Here is a 20301-nt window from a genome sequence, read left to right on the forward strand (position 1 = left end):
GTTTTCAGAGTGGGAACACTGCACATATAAGCTGTGATACAAGTATGTTTCTTTGCCTTGATGTTCTCAGTTAAGCCTTGTAATGTATGCTTTTTTTCCTTAACTTGTCGTACATAGCGAAATATAGTACTTCTCAGTATTGTTCATCTTATCAGACATGGCAGAAGGAAGAAAAAATAGTGTCAGGTATTATATAGTAGTTATGGCATATATAGTTTCTTCTGGAATTAGTGCATGTTGGTGCCAATACCAAGGAGGAATACCAAGTGAGGACCACATAACTGTTTCTACATGCCCTTCAAAAACTTTTCACTTGAAAGCATGCTCGTTTTGCACCAGACAAAGCAGCAGAAACATGAACTAAAATAAACATATTGAATTCATGTGTTTCATTAAAAAAAGAAAAAAAAAAGTAAAAAAAAAAAAAGTTTTCTTGACAGTTTGGGATAAGGGGGGGGCAATATTTGAATTTATTCAAAAAAAAAAAAAAAAGGAAAGTGAAAAACATCAGCTTTGTTTACTGACACTTTTTTTTCTTCCTTTCTATTTTCCATTTGCCAGAGAAAAAGGAGTAAAAGAAAAAGAATAAGTATATAAATGACATCAAAATAGAAAATTTAAAATATTTGGTAGTCTGTGAACCTAGATTGAGCAGTAACTTCCTGTCACAAACAAATTATTGTTCCTTAGTTTTAAATAGTTTAGACATGAACAGTTAAAGGCATAGACAGCTTTTCTAATAGTTGCTTGAAGCCTGGCTGTTTGGAGGCACTGTGTGTGTGCACTGATAGTTCATGGGTAGGTCAATCACTACATTAATGGACTACTCTTTCAGAAAAAAAAAAAAAAAAAAAAAAAAAAAAAAAAAGTGCTATGTTTTTATGTTTTGGGCAATTTTTAACTCTTTTTTTTTTTTTTTTTCCTCTCGCTTTGTAGTAAAATGTGAAAGACCAAGCACTGCTGCAATTTCTGCTCATCTATTGCCATTTTGCAAACAGCAGAGCAGCCCCTTGCTACCAACCAGTGAAGGGATCAGAATGTACTTAAGGAGTTCCTAGAAAGCTACAATGAAATGTGTGCTTTGAGGGTACCATGCAGCATGTGTAAGTAGAGTAAGTAAAATTTCCTGTGGGGAGCAAGTAATTAATGATGATTCTTCTAATGTTTACATGAAATTGTTGCAAGTGCTCTTTAGAGATGGTTGTAGTGCTGACTCCTAACACTTAATGCAAGGGTTATGGGAGGACATCATGCAGCAACAGTTCTGCTAAACATAGTACATTGGTGCTGCTATGGAAAATAGATTGTGGTTCTGTGGTTAAAGCTAAGCTCTGTTTTGTTTGTTTAAACAGAGATTCATATTTTTTGTGCTGCACAGATATTAACAACACTTACTCTCCAAGTTTGAAAAGATAATCAATAATTCTGTAGTCTGCTTTATTAGTTAAAGAAGTAATTGGCCTTTATAAGAAAAGTAATATTTATACAAATATTATATATATAAAATATTTAAATATTTTATAGTTTATATAAAATGCTTTTAAAATTAGATTAATTGAAAAAAAGAACAAGTAAGAATATACCTTAAACATATAGGCACTGAATGATACCACTGCATGGCAGGCCCTAAGCTACTTATCCTTGTATGTTTTAGATCCAGCCCAAACTTCTAAGTGTAATCATATTTTTTTTTCACCTGTAGATTTTTTCATATGCTTTCTTACCTTATCTCAATTTAATGTACTTTTTCTCATGTTGGGTACTATCTTAATGTCACCATGGCCCAAAATAGCACTTTCTGTTTCTGAAAAGTTCAGAAGTACATTTGCTTTGTTTTCCTGGGCTGAAGAAAAACAGCCTATTTTCAGGAGATTGTGAAGATTTTACTGAATCGGTGAGTCACAGACATCATTGTTGCTCCTTGTCATTATTTATAAACCTTCTTCAACACATTCAGTATTTCTAGTTATATATATTATCAATGATTTCCAGAAGGAGAGAGAGGCCCATGCTGGCAGAGCTTAGTTTTGTTAAAGCATTTTCTATTATTTGCAGTGACAAATCATTTAACATGGAAGCTTTTACTATTGAGTTGGACTAGAATTTCAATGTCGTTGTTTTTCACTTTGCACATATTCAGGCAGGAACTATATAAGAGAAGGCACTCTTGACAAAGCAGTCTATTGTAGTTTCTATCCAAGAGGATTAAAAAAGAGATTAAATTACAAAGATAATCGTATGGATCTTTCATAGGGACTGTAGATCTTGTTCTGCAGATTAGAGGTTGATGTAATAATCATCAGCATTTCAGACAGAAGCCTTCTCAGGTATCACCAGTTTTGCTTGGTTGGTAAGCCATTATTTTATTCTCTGAAGTCTAGTGACTGAGGGTAGTATCCCAGTTTGGAAAACGAAGTGTCACCGTGTATTAGCTTTACAGCTTGGCAGTCCCTGAAGAGTAAACGTGAAATTAAATCCTGTAAAGTTGTGTTTTTTTGTTTTGTTTTGTTTTGTTTTGTTTTTCCCACCTTTTATCATTTATTTTCATGGTTCTATTGTGAAATAATGAGTAAGGCTGACAAGATTCTACCATGAGGTCAGAGAGAATTGCCTTCCAGTAATATTTTGGTTGAACAGGTTTCTACCTCCCTATTAGGTTCATCAAGATTATGTACATTATCTTTGTATTTACTTATTTACAAATGTTTTCATCATTTTTTGGGGGGTGGACAGAATTATTTTTTTCAGGGCATGAAATATAAAGAGAATGATGAGGTTGACATCCATACACACACACACATGGAATTCTCATGCGTTCCTAGAACCCAGCCAACTGAACCTTCAAGTTAACTAGGTTTTTAGTCTGAAGATAACTAGGGCTTTATTCTGAAGCAGGTCAGAATCTGTCAAGATCTTGGAATGATGCTTTAGAGCAGCTCAGTGTAAAGAATGAAGCTCTGGTCATTGTAAAGCACTACAGTTACCTTCAACATTTGACCAAGGAAAGCATCTCTTCTGCTTGCTCACATATTGGAAAGAAACAGAATGCTGACATGGACATAATGTACCTTTGGGTGTCAGGAGCACATTGGTACAAAAGTAGGCACATTCAATTAAATGTGGTAAAAAGAAGCTGAGAAAGTTTGCAGCTAGCTTTGCTGAAGTCTACGTTATGTTACTACTTTTTGTCATCAGCTGCCAGATCAGTCATATTCTGGAAGTCCCTGGGTTACGTACTTCTGGCTGGAGTAGGTTGTAGTGGTAAACAAAGCCTGTCAGGGCTGGCAGCATACATCTAATCCCTGGAGATCTTCCAAATGAAACTGCAGAAAGACTAGGATCCAGGACCTGAGGGTAAACTAATAGATATTATTTGAGTCTGTTGAGAGTTAACTACTTCAATAATGTGTTGCTTTGTTATTGCACATGCTTGATAAAATCACAGGTGAGGCAGTATAGTTCACATTAAAAAATCCTATGGTTCATGTGGTTTTCAACTGTGCCTCCTATTTTCTTTATCTCTGAAAAATGGGGTGGTCAAAGATATCTTGATGTCTGTTTATGTGTTTCACAGAAATTTGGTAGTTTCTTCACTTCCTCCAAGATACAGATATATCACGTGCTACTAAGATGTGTTTGAAATTCTGGTATTTAAAATTAAATGCTTGCTTCTAATTTTTGCACGTGTATTGATTTAGTGAATAAAACTGCTTTGGGTGAACGCACACGGCAAAATTTTGTCCCTGTTGCATGCAAATCATTTAATCAGTGAAACTGCTCATGCAAAGATAAGGAAGGTTAGTAGAATGAGGTGCTTTATCAGGCTAATAGGCCTCAGGGCTTTGCAAGGCTGAGCCTTATCTATGTGAGCAAACATGGAAGGAGCAAAATGTTTTCTTCCTCTTCACTCAATGTGTACAATAATAAATGCTTCTAAATCTCAGACAAGGCTGAATGAGGTCTAAATCTCAGACAAGGCTGAATGAGGATATGATTATGGCCAAATTTTGTGCATGGTAGTCTCCACAGATGCTATATGTTAGCCTTGCAGCCTGAGACATCAGCTTTCAGAGATGGAAGGTATGCACTGTTCTGTTTTGTCAAAGTGGTGACTATTCTTCAGTACCTTACATGGTCTCTGAAGTATGCCCTCCTTCCCAGGGCAAATGATATGCAGTGCAAGGTGTAGGCACAAGTCATCACTCCCTCTGTGCTGTTTCTGAGTGAGAAACTTATAATGCTGTGCTAAAAAAACTAAGGATTTGCTCTCTGCTAGGTCATGTGGCAATATATTCATATCAGACAGCATTGACCTTATTTTTATTTCAAAAGTAATTGCACTCCATCAAGACTGATGGAGGGACCAGCATGGGCAAATCCTGCCTGACCAACCTCATCTCCTTCTATGACAAGGTAACCCACCTTCTGGGTGAGAAGAAGACTGTTGATGTAGTCTACCTAGACTTCAGCGAAGCCTTTGACGTCGTCTCCCATAGTATTCTCCTGGAGAACCTGGCAGCCCATGGCTTGGAGAGGTATATTCTTTGCTGGGTTAAAAACTGGCTGTACAGCCAGGCCTAGAGAGGTGGTGAACAGAGTGAAATCCAGCTGGTGACTGGTCACAAATGGTGTTCCCCTGGGGTTGGTGTTGGGGCCCATCCTCTTTAATATCTTTACTGATTATGTGGATAAGGGAATTGAGTGTGCTCTCAGTAAGTTTGCAGATGACACCAAGCTAGGGGGAAGTGTCAGTCTGCTGGATTTTAGGAAGGCCCTGCAGAGGGATCTGGACAGGATGGGTTGATGGGCAAAGGCCAATGGGATGAGGTTCAACAGAGCTAAGTGCCAGCTCCTGCACTTTGGTCACAACAACCCCATGAAGCGCTACAGCCTTGGGGGGGGAGTGGCTTGAAAGCTGTGCAGAGGAAAAGAATCTGGGGGTGCTGATTGATGCTCTCCTGAACATGAGTCAGCAGTCTGCCGAGGTGGCCAAGAAGGCCAATGGCATCCTGGCTTGTGTCAGGAATAGTGTAGCCAGCAGGAGCAGGGAGGTGATCATCCCCCTGTTCTCTGTCTGGTGAGGCCACACCTCAAGTACTGTGTTCAACTTTGGGCCCCTCACTACAAGCAGGACATTGAGGCACTGGAGTGTGTCCAGAAAAGGGCTACGAAGCTGGTGAAGGGCCTGGAGCACAAGTCCTGTGAGGAATGTGTGAGGGAACTGGGGTTGTTTAGTCTGGAGAAGAGGAAGCTCAGGGGAGACCTTATTACTCTCTACAGCTGCCTGAAAGGAAGGTGTGGGGAGCTGGGGGTCAGCCTCTTCTTGCAGATAACTAGTGATAGGACTTGAAGGAATGGCCTCAAGTTGTGCCAGGGGAGGTTTAGGTTGGAAATTAGGATAAATTTCTTCTCAGAAGGAGTAGTCAGGCATTGGAACGAGTTGTCCAGGTAAGTGATGGCGTCACTGTCCCTGGGGGGTTTAAGGAAAAGTTGGATGTGGTGCTTAGGGACATGGTTTAGTGGGTGACATTGGTGGTAGGGGGAGAGTTAGACCAGATGACCATGGAGATCTTTCCAACCTTTGATTATATGTTTGTGCAGCTGCTAACACAATGGTACCATGTCCCTCTCTGGAGCACCCATGTGCTTTGACAGAAAAAGTAGCAGCTCACTGCTCAGCCTTTAAGTAAATTTATTTAGGAGAGCTTTCTCATTAAAAAAAAAAAAAAAAAAAAAAAAAAAAAAAAAAAAAGACCTTCATCATAGTAGGGCTGTGATATCCATTTTTAGAATATTCATGGGAGGATTTCCTTTATTAGTGGCCTGTTCTTATCTTCACCAGTTGTGTCAAAACCTCAATGTTGTTAGTAGATACAGAGGACAGAGGCAAGCCGCCTTTCACTTTGGATGTTATGCAGCAAATTAGCAATATGTAAACAAACTGAAAAAAAGGAAGAAATCAGCAAGGCATTGCCATTCACTAACATGCATTTCACACTTTCTCTGTATCAACGCTTTAACAGAACATGAATGATTGCCTCCTTTCCTTACAGGTAGATCTTGCCAGTTTGTACATCAACGCTGGTGCCAAGAACATGCCCACAGTGTTTTTGCTGACAGATGCCCAGGTTCCAGATGAATGCTTTCTTGTGCTGATTAATGATTTGTTGGCATCAAGTGATTAGACCAACACACTTCTCGAAAGATCTTCTCCAAAGACAAATTATCTGTGGTTTCACTGAACTTTGAAGGGATTATTTCTTTCAGGTATTTGTAAGGGAAGCCTTCAGAGAAACCAGATCAATCCAGCCAGCTTGAGCATTGAGTCTAACCTGCTTAAGAAAACATAGCCTGAGACAAATTGCTAAGGTTTACCATGCATAAGTGTATTTATTTGGGAGAGATGGGAATCTCTTTCACTTAATATCATGTTTTCTTTGGTATGATTTCACTAACTTTAAGCAATTTCCTTGTGACTGTATGGGTGTAACAGACAGTAATGTAGTGTCACCCATCTTTTGAAAATAAGAAAATCTGGATTCTGAATATGAGGATGTGGAGAAGGGAAGAAAAAATGTTATGCAGTTAAAGAGCATCTTGAAGGGTTTTAACTGCTATTTTTTTTTTTTTTTTTTTTTTTTTGCAACCAAACTGGAAAACATTTTTTACAGCCTGAAGGGGAGAAAATAAATAAATAAATAAATAAAAATTAGTAGGTGAATTTCCTATTGGCAAGTATTTTTGCCTTTTTTGAAACAATGCTGTTTCTTCTCACTTAAAAAGGATTTTTTTCTCTTTAGGTGAAAAGGTAAGGGGAACAGGAGGGAAAACGTTTTGTTACTTGATCTATCATCATAACATATCTCTAGTTACATGCCACAACCCCTTCAAGCTAAATACCTTGTAGATTATTTCTCTGGGTGTATTGTGTAAGGCGTCTCCTAACTTCCCCTTTGACTTTTCACAGGAGAGGTTCCAGACTGTTCAGTGATGAAGATGTGGAGGGCATAATTGCAGGAGTCTGAAAAGAAGTCCCAGACCTAGGATTGACAGACACCAAATAAAACTGCTGGAGGTACTTCTTGGGTACTTCTTGTTGAACTTCGTGAGGTTAAAGCGGTTATTGTGAGGTTAAAGTGGTTATAATATACCTCTTTCTCCCTCTTTTTTTTTTTTTTTTTTTTTCTGCTCATCTTCTTTTTTCTTTCTTGCTTCAGTTTTGCTGATGTTCCCTCCTATGTCTACTTTTGTTCCCATCACCTCTGTCCCTCAACAAATTTATTTTAAGTTATAGAACTTAAAAGCCAGTGGAATTGTCTAGTGGGACATATTTTGTCTGACGTATTCATAATGTTTTTACTTTTCTGGACTTCAGTGACAAGATCAATAGATGTGCTTACCCTAAGTATTTCTGTTTCTAGTCAGTACTATTTGTCTATTTTCATGACCATTGCATTTGTGTACATTTTTAAAGAAAGGACTGGAAAAATATGGTGTCTAATATCTCTTCATTTTCTTCTTCCCCATTTCTTTCCCTTTGTGTTTTCCTTATCCCCCCCTACATTTTTTCTCTCATTTTTTTTCTTTTTAAGAGCTTTTTGAAAGCCAGCTTTCAAATGCCTTTTACCTTGCAACCATTTCACCAGTCCACCCACTGTGCAAATTAGCACTTCTGGAGGCAAGAACAGGAGATATCTATTCATATTGCAAGGAAGCAAAGTAGACACATTGTAGTACTAAAGGAGACATAAATTTCATGAGTTAACACACTGGCAGATATCTGTATGGACTTTTAGTTAGTGCTGGGTGACCTCCTGCCTCCTACTTTCCCTGGGTTTGAAGAAAAAGACCAGTAAAACATGGAAGAGAACAAAAGGGGAGAAATTAGACAGTTTCAGAATATTGAACCTTAGTGAAGTGATATAGTCTCGTTTTCCCATTTCATTAAAAAAAAAAAAAAAAAAAAATCAGGATCCTGTGCTAATCTACACAGAACCCAGCTCAAGAATCCAAACTATACAATGCTATACAATGTCATTATTTGGACCACCATACCTCTTTGGTTTTGTATTGTTTTTGTTTGATTGTTTTCAGTCTAGAAGTTACAGTCGATTCTGCTATTAACATACTGAGAATGTGCCATTTATGTAGGTGTAAATTTATGTCAGCATAAGTAGGAAGCATGTCAGTTGAAGACAGTGGATTGCACCATTAGAAAACGTGGGTCCACAGCTGAAGTGTGTGCAGGGATGCATATGCACCTGAGGATTTCAACAGCTTTGGTGATGAACGATGAAATCAATTAAAAATAAGAATACTCCTTAGGCGAACACTGCTGATGGCTAAACACTGTAAGTGGTAATGTACTGACAGACCTAAGGTATGCCACTGCATAGGCTAACAAGTTTCTAAGGCTCAAAGTTTGCTGGAGGTCCACTTTTTTTTAATATCCCACATCTCTGTGCAGTAGCCTCTCAAATACTCTGCAAGTTACTAAAATTTCTATAGAAAAAAGGCAAGGATGAAATGCTGGAAAGAGTATGCTTACCATAAAGTTTATATTTAAGAATTATGTTTCTATAGGACATGTGAGGTCCAAGGTGTTTAGGCCTGGTCCCAGTTTTGGGAAAAAGCTGAAAGGTTGCCAAAACCAAAAGAATAACCAAATCAAATGGAGTTCAAAGGACAGCAAGGATTAGCTGTTCTTGCCTCATATCCATGCCCTTGAGAAATAGTTGCTTCTTCAGGTCTTTACTTTTCTGAGTTCTACATTTCTTAATAGTTCTCTTGGTTTCCTCAATGCTCTTAAACATTATTATATATTATAAACTCTACATACTATATGGCTTTTTTTTCTGAGTCTCAGTTACTCAATCTCTGTGTAGCCAGTTTTCTTCATGAACTGATGGTCTCTACAAATGCTTTTTTTCCCTTTCTTGAACAGGTTTCCTCATTGACTGTCTTTCTCATGTTTCTAAGTTTATGGTCTCTTAGTTCTGGCTGCTGTGAAGTCCCAACAAAAAGAACTATTTTTTTTTTCCTGTTTTGGGGAATGCCATTTCTCCAGTGCATTTCCAATACGCAAACTGGGCTGAACTACTTCAGCCATCACATCCGTATCGTGTTCTCCTCCTTGCACAGTCCTGTTAGTATTAGGCTGGGCCCATATTTTCTAAGGGACTCAGCAGTCCAGAAGTTTCATGCTTCACCCAGAATTAATATAAAACATAGGCAGATACCCTGCATCACATCACCACAGGTAATCTTGTCTATGCTGTTACTAATACCTTTCTTTTAAATCATTATCTTAATTTCCAAATCCTCTTACATCAGGGCATATTAGCTTTTTCTTCTGGTCTGTTTCACAACTGACAACATCTTTCATCTGTGGCGCAGAGAGGCACTTGTGCAGCCCCAACATGGCCTGGCTTTTGGCCAGCTGTCATGGTTGTTTCTTCAATGGGATAAATGTCTATCAACTTGAATGCTTTAATTCCAGCCAGAGATATATGTTTTTAGGGATTCTGGTTCTGTGTTAAACTAATATTAGTCCAGACATGATTATTTTTGTCTGATTCATGGGGAAGTAAGTGCACAAGAGATGGTATTGTCTAACACTTGATCAATCCCACTTCCCAAATAATTTCTGAAGTTATGAACCAGTTGCCACCAAGGAGGCAGGTGGATCAGGAAGAAGCTCCATGAAAAGTTACAAGATTTTTTTTAATTATTTATTTATTTGGATGTCGGCCTTTACATCTTGAGTGCTCTGGAGAACTGATTTTTAAGGATATATCTATGTTAGTAAATTTGAAGTCCATTTTGTGATGCTGAAGACTAGTGTCACGACATGGTTGGCATCCACCTGACACAGATTTTCCCTTGCTCTGCTCACAAAATGGTGGTGTCATTGCAGAGGCAGCTATGGATGATGCCTACTCTGTACAACTCTTTACTCCTGCCACAGCACCATGTAGTTTCCCAGGTAACAAAACCATGCAAGTGAGTGTGCTGACACTTAAACGGAATGGGCTCTATAATATCAATGGTCAAGCCTGTGCTGTGGCTCTCTTTAGTTTGTTAGTATTAAGATACAGTTATCTGTCCTGCTTTGTTTGAAGCACTAAGTGAACCTAGAGAGCTCACGTATCTGAGAACAGCAGGAAGAGGCTGAGCTGAGTAATACAGTGACATCTGTAATACTCCTTCCACACTGATGGTCTTTGTTATACAATTGTGCCAATTTAAGTCTTAAAAATGTCATATGAAAGACTTGTGTTGTACCTTTCAATCCATATTTCTTTACAAGAAAGGAATGGATTTGCCTTGGAGAACTTCTTAAGCCTTTCTATTACTGTATGAGATACCCTCACTGTAATTTTTATATCTTGGTTGCCTGCATGAAAATGATTCACTTGTTATGTTTACCAGCTTTTGCTAGACATTTCATCCATTTTTCTCCCGTCTGCCTTCACTCATCAGTCAGTTTACACACTGTTCCTTACTCATTTGTTACGGAAGTGTTGAGAGCCTGTGGTAATCCACATGAGCCCTAGTGCTGGATAAGCATGAGATTAGAATAATGATTAGAACATACTGCTATAATGTACTCTAAAACTTTAAAGTTTTTTTTTGGTGGTGTGGCCAAGATCAAGGAGCAAACAGATGGATTCTGGGTATGATTTACTAAATCTGACATTTAGAGACTAGCAGAAAGTTAGTAAGCAATCCTGAAATGCCACTATTATCTTCTCATGGAACCGCAGTGTATATAACTTAATGCAGCTCCTTATAGGTACTAGATCTTTTAAATCACTCCCATCAAATGACATTAAAGAAAGTAACTTCTCCCCTAAAGCTCAACATAAGACTGATGTAAATAGAGCATGAATAGTAATCATTCATACAAACAATTGTGTTTGATATTTAGGAAGCATAAAGTGTTATGTAAGCACAAAATTAAGGAAAATGTTAAATAATCATTGCTGTTTGGCAAACAGCCCCAAACTTTGATTTGGACTTTTCTTGCAGTCCAATACTTAGAGGGTTAAGTCCAAATATGAGCAATGTGAGCAGTGTAGGAGGGTGGAAAAGATAACTTCCAGCAAGCGTGTGTGTTTTGCAGCTTTGAAGGTGTGATATATTGTTTGGCACCACGGCTACAGCAAGGGCACTTGTAAGAAGAACATTAAAGGGGGGACAGATATCTCTAGGCTCTCCGCTACTGTTGCTACCGTATCAACAGTGGTATACAGATCTCAGAAGGTAGCTGCTAGAGGAATGAGAGCAGAAAATGGGGTGCCGTAAACGTGAACATTTCTCAATATTTTCCTGATACTCTAACTGAATTTAGAATTTTATCAGAAAGTAAGGTGACATGAATGAGAATGTCTAATCAAAGGGTTTATGGTGTAACGGAGAAGAAACTCCAGAAAGTTCAAAGGTTTGCCTAGTGTATTTGAGAATCCTGAAACAGACCTAGAAGATTCTTCATCTACGTTGCTTCTCTAACTGAGAGTTTTGGGGTGGAGGCAATTTATTCTTGCATCTTTTTGATTACTGCTTCCTTGTTTGTTCTTATCTCTGATCAGCATGATAAGATCTTGCTGTAAGTTCCAACTTCTTTTGGTGGTCTTTCTAAAATTCTAGCACAGTTTTCATTACTTTGCTAGAATGGACTTCTGTGTGGATATTTCTGCAATTTGCTTCTCTTGAATACATTCAAAGTAGATAAAATCTTCTCTGTACCTCTGACCACTTTACTGACTGGGTGGCTGCTCTTTGTATTGTCTCTGGACAACACAGACTCCATTGTCTTTTTGCATGAGCATAGACCAGAGGCTATATTTCTGCCAAGGCTCTAGAAGACAGCATTGGACATTCTCCTTTCAAATGTGAGAATGTGCACTGATGCTTGTAATTCTTGTCAAAGGCCACAACTGATTTTAAACCATTGGTTTCTCTTGCTGACCCACTCTTAAATACGTTCTAGGCAATGTGAAAAACACCTGTAGTTAGAAGAATTTTAGGCTCACCTGGAGAGGTATTTTTTCTCTGACAATAAACTAGATCGGTAGGGAGATTCAAAACTCTGTTTTAACTTGAAATAGTCATCCACATCTGGTTTTATGAGACAGATTAAAAATGTTCTGTGACTTGTTGTACCTATGGGAAACTGGTAAGCACGTTGAAAAGAGACTAGTGAATATCCTCCATTTAGAAACAAAGAATCAAATGGATTTAAAAAGTGGAACAATGGATTTAAGAAGTGGAACACCTCACAGTGCAGTGGGGCTCTAACTTGTTTAATATTTATAGTTCACCCATCAGTAAAGATTTCAGTGAATTCTTCTCTATTTTATGCCCCATGTAATTTTTGTCTGTATAATTTCTCTTCCAGTCTGCCACAACATGGAAGTCCATCATTACTTCTGTTTGCCTTTCTTGCTTCTTCCTCATACCCTTTTTCAGCTTTCTATCTCTTCTTTCTCTTATGATTGTTTCTCACTTCTACCTTTCCTGTTTCCACTGTGACTCCCAACAGAAATGGACCATTTCTGTTTTTCTTGCTGTTATGCTTCTGAAAATGGTGTCATTGATCTGAAGCTTTCAATAATCTCAAAATCCCACTCAGTTTATGCTACCATGATAAAGAAATTTTCTGTGAGATATAGACTGACCAGTTCTTGTGACCAAAGGCCATTTCTCAATTGATTTTTCTAAAAAGAGTGGAAATAAAAATGCATATTGCATATGATTCAGCATAAAATCCAAGCCTTACAAAGTTATACATTTCCTAGGAAAAAAAATTCTGACTGGGGGGGTGGGGGGGGTGGGGAGGGTTTTCATAAAGCTAAAGTATTTTATTATTTTGACTTAGCTTTACTGAAACTTAATAATCCTTGCTCATAGCTAAAACTTAATTGCAGAAATTGTCTGGTGTTTTCTAGTGTAGTGATGCATTTTAAAAACTACAAGATAGTAGCAAATATTTTCCATTTTCTTTCAAGAATGCATAGAAGCTTTTTTCACTGTTATTCTATACTCACTACTTTTTCTCTCTGACTCCTTTAAAACCCAGTGAGATACTGGCTTAGCTTTCTTCCAGATAGTTTTCTCTTAACATGCAATGTCACTTACAGATTACTCCAGAGGTAGAAATAAATAAATAAATAAACAAATAATCACTTCCTTAGTATGCCCAACAGGACTGTCTTGCCTCTTGTGGTTGTTGGGGTAGCGATAATCTGCTCTGATACCATTTGTATATTTTGTGTTGAAATTAACAATGTTGATGCTGTATGATTGGAGAAGTCCTGCATTGCAATAAATAAATCTCATTTCATGGGATTCAGTGTATAAGACAGTAGTCCTATACACTTCAGTGTTAAGACAGAACAGTCCAGACCTATCTTAACAGCTTGATGTCTGTCATTTTGCTAATTAACCAAAAGCAAACACAGTGGGCAAAACATGTGCTAACTGCAGTAAGTAGGTCCACAGATAACAACTGAGAGACTGGAATAATCCTTCTTAAATGTGAATTGCCTTGGATAAGCCAAATACAGATTTAGTCCTTTCTGACTATTTTAGCCTCATTTGGGCATCCTTTTCCCCTTTTGTAAAAAATGGCCCCTAAACAGTCACATAGAAACCAAGATCCTAATCTCATTTCCTTTACATTCTTTTAATGGAGTTGCAGTGTGTGTTAGAATGGCTGGAAGTGGCTTGAATAGGTTTAGGAACCCAAGAGCTGGCTTTGCGTCAGAGGGACTATCAGAATGCGTGCCTTCTGGCTGTCTGCGTGCCAGTGCGTGCGTGGGGCTGCATTCCTACTTACAGACATCAAACTGAGCGACTATCCCCACATGGAGAGACAGGGCTGAAATGGTAAGTATGCAGTGTACATACAGTGGAAAAGGAGTAAATACCTATTTGCCCAAGGTAAAATTCTAGCTGACTGAATTTATTAGCTGCCAAATTGGTTCAGAGCCTCAGCTGTGAGATGGCTTGCATCGGCACGGGGCCATGGTTCACTGCGTGCCTTTCTTTGAAGGCCTCCACTCTCCATGTAATTCCTTTCTCCCTCTCTTCTTCCCTCCTCCCTGCAGATCATTCTGTGTTTCTCCCTGGCGGATGCATGCTGAGAGCCCCAGCTCAGAAGTTCCCAGCTATTGTGAGCTGTGCCACTATTGACTGGCTTCGGCCGTGGCTGCAGGAGGCCGTGCGCTCCATCCACAGGAGGCTCATTGAAGATGCCCAGGGGGTCGAGGTACAGAGCCTCCAGCTTGTCAGACTTATAAGAAAGCAACAGAGATCATTGAAAGATCAATAACTGCATAAGCTGGAGGAAAATAATAATAATAATAATAATAACAATAATGTTTTTTTTTTACCCCTTGTTGCATACTTGTCCTCAATTTTGTTCAAGCTCACTGCTGGAAGCTGTATTTTTTTGGGGCATGTAACAGCCCAGGTCCTTCAGACAAATTTAGAGAGGTCTCTCAGGCAAAGAAGTGCGTTGAAAAAGAAAAAAGTCATTGTAATGTATAGCACTCTCATCTTTGCAGAATCCTTTAGTTGTGGAGTGCTTAGGACCTTTATAGGTTCAGAATTTATTTAGCCCTTCCCGATACAGTTGAATATATATACTAGTGCTGTAGTAAGTGAGGCTGTGATTTTGCAGTTCACGGTCCAGGCTACCTAAAGAAAAGCTGCAAGTTTTCCTTCGCATCAGCAACCAAGAAGGTGAAAATTTTCCTTGGAACCACACGACAAACGCATTTAGACCTTTAATATCTGGGTACCTACTCCCTCATTGCTCCTGATCAGGCTGGAGTGTGACTTTTTTTTTTTTTTGGGGGGGGGGAGAAGGGGGGGAAGGGGCGATTAAAAAAAAAAAAAAAGTTTTTTTTGTTTTTTTTTTTAATGAAAAAATTATAAAAAAAGCATGCGGGTCTCTGGGCAGGCAAGTGCTGCGGGCCAGGGGCAGAGGCTGCTCCGCGGCGCGCTGGTGCCCCCTATAGGACTGCAAGGGAAGGAAAAGTCTGTGCTGAGCCTCCTCGTTTGTGTTTTCCACCAGCACCTCCTGCTTTTATTTTAGCAGCTTACAGAAAATTTGAAGTGTGAGTAGAAGAACTGTTTGCTGTCCGGTGCGCTTTTTTTTTTTTTTTTTTTTTTTTTAAATGTGTTGCCAACCTGCATATTCCCATTTACCCCCGGGGGGTGGGGAATAAAAATTTGCTTTCTTTTTTTTTCTTTTTTTTTTTTTTTTTTTTTTCTGATCCTTATTTATATTTTGCTCCTTTGAAAATACATCTGGTCATCAGAATTTAGGCTTTTAATACTGAAACTTTTTTTTTTTTTTTTTAATAGTTAAGGACTATGTTCCTATATAATTCCTTTCCAGTTATTTAGGAAAGAATCCACTGAACTCAGCAACCATTTATGAGTCTCTTTTGCACATAGGTGCTAACTGTTCCCAGTAGATATCTTTCCTGTTCAGATCCCATAAAGCGAAATAAATGGCAGGTAACAAAACAACGTGATGCTGTATTGCCCATGAGTGAAGGTTTCTGTGTTGTCAACACACGTAAAGCAGTATGTGGTGCCTGAGTCATGCCAGCGCATACAGTCAAACAGAAAGGCAACAAATACAGCAGAATGTAAAAAAGTATTAGGAGGAGACAGGAAGAATTGGAAAGTGATGGAAAAAGTGAACCCAGAGCACAGAGGTCATAAAGAGGTGTGGAAATAAGAGACACTATGACATATCTATAAGAGAAGAGGAGGGGGGTTCAACTGAAGGAGAAGAGAATCAAAACTGAACTAGGAAGGTGAGAGAGGTGTACAGCAGATAGAGGATGAATAAATGGGAAGTGAAGGGAGAATGGTCACATAAAGGCAGGTAGTAAAGGGAGCAGGTTCAGGAGCATTGCAGAGGTATTAGGCTTTCAGAGTAAAAGGAGCAGGATGGCAAAGGACCACCCCAAAGTACAGGGAATATGGGCTGCAAACTGCCATCCCTGGTCTGTCAGAGATTTATAGCAGATGGCCTCCTTTTCTGGGCCCTGGTGCTTCTGTGTTGATAAAGTTTCTCTTGCTCCATTTCAGATATCTCAGGAATTTTTTTTGTTCCTAGTACAAAAATTGTTAGCGACAACTCGTGTGCCTGAAACATACTGAAACTGTGCTGCCCATTATGAAGAGCAGTGCAAGATCAGTAATTATCTTGGCATAATTGACACTTAGCTCTTAATTATCCTGTTTCAGTATTAAACAGAAAAAAAAAAAAAAAGGAAAAAAAAATAATTGTTAGATTTTTTTTTGTTACTGTATAATTATATTGCATATTATTTTTAATTAAGGTATCTTGAAGTTAAGCTAATGATTTTTTTTTCCTCATAAAAGTTCTATACAATATGTCATTTTATCTACTTGATGAGGGTGTGGAAAATTTCTGGGTTTAAATGCTAATGGAAAACCAGGAAAAAACCAAGGTGACTGTGAGAATTAGGAAGGAAGTCTTGGATTCTCCATCTCTGTATTTTCAAATCAAGTCCAGGTACTTTTCTGGAAGATACAATCTATCTGGGGAACGATAGATTAAGCTCAGCAGGGAAATGGTGAGCTACTATGAAGGATGGATGGTGAGAATGTCCTGTCTGCCTTGTGTGAAAGTATCTGGACAGAAAGAAGTGGTGATCCTACCTAGTTCTGGTGCCAGCTAAAGCTTCCCAAAACATAGATACCATGCTCTACTTTTCACTCGGGACACTGGCCAGATTGTGGGTTGAGGTAGTCAGTTCAGAGATGGTTGGAGGGAAATGGAGAGTATCAAAAATTTTATTTGGATGTCTTTAGTTTCCTTCGGAGAAAAGAAAGGAAATGAGCCCTCTTCTGTTTCAGTACTCAAATTGCTGAACTTACATGTAAAAAGAACACAAGCAAAGAACACTGCAGCGATACTGAAATATCAGTGTACTGATATTATAGCGAGCTTAATGAATTTACATACCTCATTTGGTATAAAACATGATCTCAAGTATTTTAACATAAATATTTCATCTCTATATTCAACATGACAGTCTCCCTTAAATTCAGCTACTTTCACATATTAGCGTTGAGTACAGTATAAAAGAACCATAATTATTTAATCAATCCCTTTTAAAATAAATTCAGTCTACATCTCTGCTATATGATCTGAATATATATTTTGCTGCAGCTGTCTTGCCTGCTGCTTCTTCACATCTTAGCACTAAACATCACACACTGTTAAGCATACCAAGGATAAATTATGTTCTTACCTTGTCATACTCCGAAGTGTTTTACGACATGTGGTATGAGAAAGAGTCTGAAAAAACTTTTTCCCTTCTCTCCTTGCCTTTATACTTTCCCTCATACACACATATACTTCCCAGTTTTCTCATCCTTCCGAAGCCAGGTTGGTGTTACTCCCAGTCTTTATAGTGGCCTGCAGGATGCATACAAGTTCAGGGACACTGGTCTTTCTTGATTTATCACGATTTGATTTGTTAAGGACAGATTTACATCTTTAGGAAAATAATAAGGAGGACATAGGCAAAACTCCTGTCTAAGCTCTCCTAGTAACTTCCTTTTTTTCACTTTTGCATGCTTAAAGTCAGTCAGGCAAGGCCCAGAATAGAGAGATTGCATATGAATGAACACGCATCGCCATTATATTTTCTTTCAGATTTTATATAGTGTTATTGCTCAGTAGTTTGGAGAACTATTGAATTTGATTCAGAACAGTCTATTCTTCATTATTGGCTTCAAGCTACATTATACTTTCTAGTGAACCGCAGTTAAATCAGATTTTGTTACTGTATCAATTCTTTTTTTTTTTTTTTGATTTTTTTTTTTTTTGTAATAACACTAAATTAGCAATAATAATTTCATTTGCCTACAACCCTGAATGGGCATATATTGAAAAATACAATGTAGTATTGGGAAAAAAAAAAAAAAAAAAAAAAAAAAAGGAGATAAATGAATGGCAGAATAAATAATTTATGCTAATGAAATTACTGCAATTAGTAGTTCCACAATGACCCTTTTAAAAGCCACAGCTGTTAATGTCAGGAAGTGCTGTCACTGCTGACCTTATCATAAGAGAAAGTGACAAATTGGAAATGCAGGAAAGACCAATCATCAAAGAGGTCTGTTCGGGAACGATTAGTGTTTTCTGAAAAACAGTGTGAATTACAACCAGCTGCTCTCTGGCTCGGCATGTCTCCCATGCTGTGCCATTTTGTTAAGCTCGACAACAATAGTTATTTTGCCCCATTGAGACAAGTTGTCTCGGGCCACTTCCAGCTCTACCGAAACCCACTTCTTCCTTCGACGATTTACAAATGAAACTGTTGTTAGAGGGCTTTTCAGGGTTGCTGAGTAGAGACCTCTCATAAGGATCATGTGTGAGAAGGTTGTCTCTCTTAGGAAGATCTGTATGGCAGGGTGTGCATATCATCAACAATGGGGAAAGGAGAAAAAGGCTGTAAGAGATTTAAGTGTGAAGCCAAGTGCTGGTCAAAACTGCATAAAATGTCCATTCCTACTAACCAGCCTTGCTTTTAGAAACAGCTTTTTTTTGGAGGTGTGTGTGGTATTAGATGAATTTAAGCTGGCTTTGTTTAAACTATTTTTTTAACTTGTAAAGCAATTATTTCTGCTTTCCCCAAATGCCGATCATTCTTTATTTAGTCCTTACTTTAATTTCTGTTGTAGTAATCACAGGTGAAATACATATTCTTTCAAACTAGCCTTTTAAAGTCAAAAGAAAATAGCGAGGTTTCTTACTGAGAAAAATGGCAAGCCTTTCTACACCAGCCTGATTGTAATATTAATGATGTAGGCTTAAAACATTTAACTGCATCAACAACTACTCATGAGCAATTTTCCCAAAGTTCTCTAAGCATTATTGACAATGGTTTGGTAAATTATGTGTGACTTTCCTAAGAGTTGGTGTAGCTCATTTAATTCATATTAATTGATTTTTAGGCTTCCCTTGATTAATTGAACTGGGTTCATCTTGTACAGAATGCAATAAATAATCATTAAAATGAGGGAGATGTGACTCCACAAATTATAAAGTTAAGTATGCTAGAAGTCATAGAGGACAAAATGAAAGTTAGTTACAATGATGGAGTTAAATAGGCTTTCTTAATATTTCTCTGTTCATTTCGCATACAGTATTCCTGTTTAGACATGTAAATGGATATATTCTAATAGTATAAGTAGCTAGAATCCTTTAAAACAAACAAAAAATAATTTGGGGTGTTTCTTACTACACCTTTATCCAAGGAAAATATACTGAAATTCAAAGCAATGTAATAGCATCTTGTATTTTCTAGTTTAGTTTTCAGACAATTTAGGAAAAGAACCTTTGAGCTTTAGCCCTGGAACCAGCTCTCAGCCCTGCCTTCCCCTTCTTGCTGTGTGAAATGAATTAAGACAGGGATTTTACCTCTGCATTTTGCTCAGGAGCATGCATCTAAATGACCACCTGGAGCCATTTTAAATACATGTAACTTATTTTGATTATCATATAGTCTATGAAAAGAGTTTTCCAATCCCACTGTTGCATTTTCTTCCCGCAATGAGAAGGAAAGCTCACGTGATTCTGAGTGGTGTATCCAACGCAGCCCCTGGAGCTGACCAAGCTTCCCAACCCGTGCTCCCCTCCACTCCCATGGGGCTGCTCTTAGGCCTTTCTGCATGGTGCTGCCAGGTTCTGTTCTCAGCTGGAGGCATTCTTCTTGGACTGATGCATGGGTAGCATCTGGGGAAGGGAAAAACACCAAGTCCATTTCTGTTCAATCCAAAGATGATGACGTAAAAAATTCCATTTCCCTCCGAATGGGAATTTGATGATATACAAGGAATGTAGAGATCAGTGTGATTACAGCAACAATTGCATTTATTTTTTTTAACCTATACAGGTTTTTTTTTAGGCAGGATTTTCAGAGGTGAAATGGAAAATTAATACAGTTTTAATTCTACATATGGCAGCATAGAGACTGACATAATCTCTGGTTTTAGCTTTTAGGGCTATTTATGCAGAAAATGGAAGTGTGATGAAGCACTTAGCTCCTATGGATCTGAAAACTTTATGAATGCCAGCACAGAATTAACTAATTTATATGGAAAAAAAAAAAAATAGTTGTGAGGAGAGTCACTTAGGTTTTAATAGTTTTTACATGGTGACATAATTATGTTTTGGGTAGACTCTGTTGAATGTTTTTGTAAATGAGCCATCTTTAACATAACCTTTTCTGACATTTT

The 20301-nt window shown here is 38.1% G+C and overlaps 1 pseudogene; it reads left to right on the forward strand.

Moving 5' to 3' along the window:
* The window catches only part of LOC118163310, an 84866-nt pseudogene that overhangs the window by 17177 nt on the left and 47388 nt on the right, over positions 1 to 20301 (forward strand).

The sequence above is a fragment of the Oxyura jamaicensis genome, chromosome 2 (genome assembly GCF_011077185.1).
Source record: "Oxyura jamaicensis isolate SHBP4307 breed ruddy duck chromosome 2, BPBGC_Ojam_1.0, whole genome shotgun sequence".
NCBI lineage: Eukaryota > Metazoa > Chordata > Aves > Anseriformes > Anatidae > Oxyura > Oxyura jamaicensis.